Source organism: Sinocyclocheilus anshuiensis, unplaced genomic scaffold, assembly GCF_001515605.1.
Source record: "Sinocyclocheilus anshuiensis isolate Anshui unplaced genomic scaffold, SAMN03320099.WGS_v1.1 scaffold3800, whole genome shotgun sequence".
NCBI classification, from domain to species: Eukaryota; Metazoa; Chordata; class Actinopteri; order Cypriniformes; family Cyprinidae; genus Sinocyclocheilus; species Sinocyclocheilus anshuiensis.
This window is the reverse complement of record NW_015538139.1, coordinates 1-6,601: the sequence shown is the minus strand read 5'-3', so window position 1 is coordinate 6,601 and position 6,601 is coordinate 1. Positions and strand designations below refer to the sequence as shown.

At 35.8% G+C, this 6,601-nt stretch overlaps 1 pseudogene; it reads left to right on the top strand.

Annotated features, from left to right (window-relative positions):
* Nucleotides 1–261: 261 nt before the first annotated feature.
* LOC107683701 (mannose-1-phosphate guanyltransferase beta-like) lies at nt 262–5,350 on the top strand (annotated as a pseudogene).
* Nucleotides 5,351–6,601: the final 1,251 nt, after the last annotated feature.

The window sequence follows — 6,601 nt, the reverse complement described above, 5'->3', positions numbered from 1 at the left end:
TAAAATATCACAGTCAAGTTATTTGCTAGAGAGGTGATTTTCAGGTATTACAGGTGTGCTGTGTGGGTGTGTTCTCATGGCACATAAAGGTGTCAAATATTATGACATTCAGTGTACACTAGTGTCAGAAGCCCTTTATAAATGCTCTTTAAATGCTAAATGAGGATTGTCAAAGCTGTTAGTTGCAGATGTTTCTCATTTTCTAGATAACTGCAACTGATGCCCGTCTGCGCTAACAGCGCCCCACTCCAGTGACCCACAATGAAAGCTCTGATTCTGGTTGGTGGCTATGGCACGAGGTTACGGCTGCTCACGCTCACTGTGCCCAAACCTCTGGTTGAGTTCTGCAATAAACCAATCCTGCTCCATCAGGTGGAGGCTCTGGTCAAGGTAGCTCCGGACACTTTTCCGTACATTTGTGTTTTTTTCTGATTTATTTACATTCATATAATGTTCATTTTTTGGTGGCTTTGTGGTCAGGCTGGAGTCCGTCATGTCATTTTGGCTGGGAGCTACATGTCTGAGTTGTTGGCGCGAGAGATGAGAGCTCAGGAGCAGAGGGTATGCTTATTGGGTTCAACTCAGTTACAATGCAATTTTGGTTGTAGATAGCCTGCCATATGTGGTGAATATCAAAGTCATACAGTCTTATTTGTGATTTGGACAGCTTGGAATAAAAATCTCCCTTTCAACTGAAAAGGAACCTCTAGGGACCGGTAAGTGAACATTTTCACATCGCTTTTCTAGCACAAATGCAGCCAGTGTGAAACTGTAAATCTGTTGTTGTTTTTTTAGCTGGTCCTCTGGCTTTGGCCCGAGAGCTGCTGACCGACAGTGAGGAGGCTTTTTTCGTTCTTAATGCCTCTTATCTCTGAAGGAATATTTCACCCAACATTAATTATCTGTTACTTTATTACTCACGCACATTTCTCGACATTACTGATATTATCTGGCTGATGTTTCAGGTGACAAATGTGGAAGAACCATCTAAGTATGGTGTGGTCGTTTATGAAGGACGAATACACCGTTTTGTTGAGAAACCTCAAGTGTTTGTCTCCAATAAAATCAATGCTGGGATGTACATCTTCAGCCCTGCCATGCTGAGAAGAATCCAGGTCATAATGCCATCTTAGAACAACACTGTCATTGTAAAAGAATTTTCAATTAATTTTCAACTGCAATCAATACATACAGTACTGTATTGCTTAGAGAAAGCAGCCTGTTTTAGTCAAATTTTTTGTACATTATTTTGTACATACATTATATTGCATTGTGACATTTCATGAAAGTTACGTGTATTTCTCCCTTTAAATTCTCATCACCATAATGTAAAAAAATCTCATTCTTATTGTACTACTTTTCATTTATGATTTACATAAAAATCATTAAATTACAGGTTACTGTGTTACTTTAAGTAAAGTCTTTAATCATGACGTGAAAAATGTCTTCCTCGGTTCAATTCCACTAAATGATTAGAAGTCTGGTAGACCGGACCATAGGTCACTAGAGAGAAGTCAGATTTTTTTACCAGAAGATCCTGTTATGTTGTTTTAAATAAAAGGCCAAAAATAATTTTTAAAATGAAACATATGTATGGACAAATTGTTCACAGTAAGATCAAAAACATGCATTTAGAAAATAGGGTGAATTTCCATTTCATAGTGACTTTTAGTTAAGTATCATTCATCTAAATGTTATTTTTTAGAACAATCTCACAGAATTATTTATACAGGTGCAGTGTAAATACATTCATACCACTTCTGAATTACAAAGTGTATGCCAAATGCATAAATGCAAATGTTGACAGACAGCTTCTCAAAAAACGTCTAATTGGTTAGATAAAGGTATCAGTGATTTGCGCGATACAGTATTTCAGGTCAGTTATGTGAGTAATATTTTTCAGGGAATAGGACTGTTTTCTTTATATGATTCCATAAATATTTGCTTACAGCACATTGACTTGTTTGAATTTTTCTGTATTTTGTACTCCGTTGAGACCCACTTCCATTGAGAAGGAAATATTTCCTGTTATGGCAGAGGAGGGACAATTTTATGCCATGGAGCTGCAAGGTAAAGCATCACACACCTTTCACCTGACACGTGTAATTAGGACAATTCCAATAAAATCATATATTGATATATTTTGTCAGTACTCCAGTTCCTTTTATTGATATATTGATTTATGTGTTCATTCATATAATTTTGTACAGTTCATCTAAATAATCAGATGTGCCTTTTACACTTAAAATTGCCAACACCAGCTAAAATCCCGGCTCATCTTTTTCCATGCTTTCACTTTGTTCAGCCTTAACCGTGGTTTAGGAATTATAGTATAGAAGTACGGGTAATGGTATAGTTATCATCTTTGGTGTGAATGGGCCATTATGATTTGGGTTTCAAGGTTTACTCATCATTACATTCTTATTTGTATATTTGCTTTATCAGTATCATTGATTGGATGAATACAGAACACACCTGTTTTAATTAATGGCTTTGCTGTTTGCATCAGTTGGGCATATATAAGGCGCTAACTGTAACGTCTAGTTTGTCCTGAATAAACTTTTTGGACCATACCTGAATAAAATGGTCTCTTCTTCACTTCAATTAACATTTTTCATCACTGTTTGACATTTTGATTTTTCCATCAAATGCTGCATGAATACAAGTATATTCACATATTCAGTGTTGGGGAGTAACTAGTTACATGTAGCAGCGTTACGTAATTTAATTACAAAAAAACTAACTGTTACAGTTACTGAGAAAAAATGTAATTAACTGTAATTAAATTAGTTACTTATGAAAATGTTAACAATTAATTACAAGGGGGGTTACATCTGAATATTTTCACACACATACAGAATTGATTGATTTCTTTACCAAATTTCATCGACTGCTCTAAAATATGAGAGACCAATGTTTCAGGAGTTGAGGATGAGGACACAGATTAGGACTAATGCTTATTTGATAACTGTTTTATTTTCTATTTGGGTTTTTGTATATGCTTTCTTTTTTAAGATTAACTTTTTTTTTCCCAAAGCATTGTTAGTTTTTTCTGTCATAGCTATGCAAATATCGGATTTCAAAAACAGTATCACAGCTATTATATATATATCTTGTTATCTATCTATTTATCTATCTATCTATCTATCTATCTTGTTATGATCTTAAATCTGTATTTAACCTAAAAGTGATCTCAAAGTAAAAAGAGGTGCTAGAGTCTGATTTTGAGGTGGCTGTGCTTTAAAAATAAATTATAATCTTAATTCAAGTGATGAAGCATTTTGAAAGTCTGACAGTCATCAGTGTTGAGTACTACTGTATGGTTAACCCGGCCTGCTTTAAATGTTTTAAAATGATTAACACTTGAAACATTAGTTAGAAATGTAGACAAGTAATCAAAAAATAATCAAATGTAATCAGTTACATTAATAAAATAATTGAAATAGCTACACTACAAACGTGAAGCAAACAGTGCAAAAGAGATAGAAACTGAGACCACAAATTCACTCTCTCCCCGAGTTTCTCCTCGACGCATTTGGCGTAATTTTTATCATAATCCAATTCTGATATCATATATTTATTAAACTATTTAATGTTAAAGTTGTTTTGTCAATTGTGTGTGTTTGAGGTTTCTGGATGGACATTAGCCAGCCCAAAGACTTCTTAACAGGAATGTGCATGTACCTGCAGTTGGTACGGCAGCAGGCCCCTGAGCGGCTCCACACAGGGCCAGGCTTCGTCGGAAACGTTCTCGTGGTGTGACACGCTTTTTACTTCTTTTGTCAACATCCATTACATTTTACCTCTTGTTGATATTCATTATGTAGCCTGTGAACACAAGGTAGCACCACAAAATAATCTCACTTTACACATTTGTAAAGTTTTTTCCTTTTAAAGCAAGTCCGCTCATTTGACAGCCATATTTGTAACAGCTATTCTCAGCAAGTAGAGCTTCCATTTACTTGAATAGGGAAAGACACAACTGTCTTTACACAACTGTGTGTTCAAACTGCGTTTTAATAACATTGCAAATCAGGAATAAACTCCTGACAACAGTGTAGTAACATACAGTATAGTCGGGCTCATGAGCCTTTCAAAAGAATGGAAAGTTTATGGTATGCTCACATTATTAAATAAATGTAATTGGCTCTGAGCAGGAATTTCAAAAATTCTCCTTGAATTTTTTATGGATTAAATGAAGAACTGAGGACTATTCCAGTAAAAAAAAAAAAAATCTGTCTTGGACTAATAAAGATTTTCAGGAAGTATTTGCCACAGTGGAGATCCATAATTCGGCACAATATGTGTCTAATTCAAGGCATTATGAACTAACAACATGACTAAAGAAGGAATTTGGTCAGTTACTCACTCTTTTACTCCCTTTAAAAAATGGATAAAGTTTAAAGTTGCTTGACATTTTCTGTAATTTACAGTAAACATGAAACATGATTTCTCCTATTAAAGTATATTGTGCTTTTAAGTATATTGTATGCCAATCAACTTCAACCCAGGACCCAACGGCAGTGATCGGTGAAAACTGTACCATCGGGCCCAATGTGACGATCCGGGCCGGTGTGGTTCTGGAGGATGGCGTGAGAGTAAAGCGCTGTACCGTCCTGAAGGGGGCGCACATACGCTCCCACTCCTGGCTGGAGTCGTGCATTGTGGGATGGAGCTCATCAGTGGGACAGTGGGTGAGTTTCACAGTTTGAGCAATAGAGCGCCTCCTGTTCAGCAGCCTTGGTTCTCAGAGTACATTTATTTTCTTTATAGCAATTTCAAAGGAATTCTTTAAGAAGAATTTTAAGCGAAGAGCCAAACAAATTATTCTATGAATGGCAATATTAAAGACTTTTATTCAAAGCATAAGAGTAATAACCACTACTCATCTCGGAAAGCATTGTGAATGACAAATCCAAATTTTTTATTTCATTAAGCATGAAACTATTACTTAAATGTTTCGGCATGGTGAAAATGGAATATGTGAATGATTCCATCTCTGCTGTGTAATCCCTATGTATGTCTGCACTATCATGTATGTTTGCACTGTGTGTGTGCTTTCATCTGCGCTGGAAGCTCCTTTCGCCAAGTCAAATTCCGTGTGCGTGTATACTTGGTAATAAAGCTCTTTCTGACTTCTGAAATTTATACTTGTGGAAGGCTACTTTTGTGCTTTATACTGTATGATAAGGTTTGTTATTGTGATTGTGTTGATCAGGTGCGGATGGAGAACGTTACAGTTCTGGGTGAAGATGTGATCGTGAACGATGAGCTCTACATCAACGGTACCAATGTTCTGCCTCATAAATCCATCACAGACTCTGTTCCTGTGCCGCGGATCATCACGTGAAGGACCCTTCACACCCCTCACGAAGTGCCCGAGTGTGTAACCACTGGATTGACAGGAGAATTGACCGCTGTGCTTAATGAGCATGATGGGAATGCTGTTATTTGTGAGGAATCTTAGGTATGCAGTTACTGACTGTGGTGTTTGAAAAAGTGCTGCTGCAGGAAAAATCACATCTATAGTAGATGATCTCCAGCTGAAATGCTGCATCGCACATTTCTGACCCGTCAAGTGCTGTTTTTAGTTCGCTCTGCATTGTGTTCCCTAATACTGACAATTAGACCAGGACTCACCTTGCTTTGGTACATTTTGTTGATTTTGAGACACTAGTAAGCTGTCTAGTTTGTATTCTTTTCATTGTGTTTTTCCATTTATAAACGGAGACATGTAATGCTTTCAGGATAAAACTCTGTGCCTGTAGAAAGAATGAGAAGTATGTTTAAATATCAGATGATGCAATAGCTGATTACTGTAAAGATTGTTCACACCTAAAACTTGTAGTATGTACTAAAATTATGCAAATAATTTTTATTCATCACTCAAGGTCATGCAGAAATCTGATGGTTACTTCCTGTGCAGATGAACAAAGATGAAAAAATACATTCAAGACTCATGAAAGTGAAGTATCTGTACACAAATGAAGATTGTTGGTCTTGATGTCTTTTCTATAAAAAAGTTACATGAAACATCTTTGTCTTTTCTTTTGAGCTGTTTTTAATACTAAAAAGCAATTTAAACCATTTTATTTTAATTACAGAAATGTGGTTGAAACCATGTGGAATCCATGGAAATTTCTTTATGATTTAATTGACATTTGTGTGTGATTTCTGAACCGTGCACATCCAGGGCATTAAAAATCAAGCAGAAATCATTAAGACATTCAGTATAACCTATAATAACAAATTCTTTATTATTTAATTGTAAATTATCAAAATACACGTAATTTGCCTAACTGTAGTGGTACCATATATCAGATGTTAATACTAATTTTTCCATTTAAATAATATATTTTAAAGAACATCACTGATGTTTATACATATTTGTAGGTTTTTGAACAAAAAGTAGCTAATTCCCGTAAATGGATGCGCTAAACGACAGAATTAAAGCATGACTGTAGTTTATTCTGATCTTTAAATGACTGACTTCATCTCCAGAGAACGTTTGCTGAAAGACTTCCCTTTTCCAGAGGCGGACAAAGTACTCAACTCAATTATTTGAGTGAAAGTACAGATACTGCTGGTCAAATATTACTCC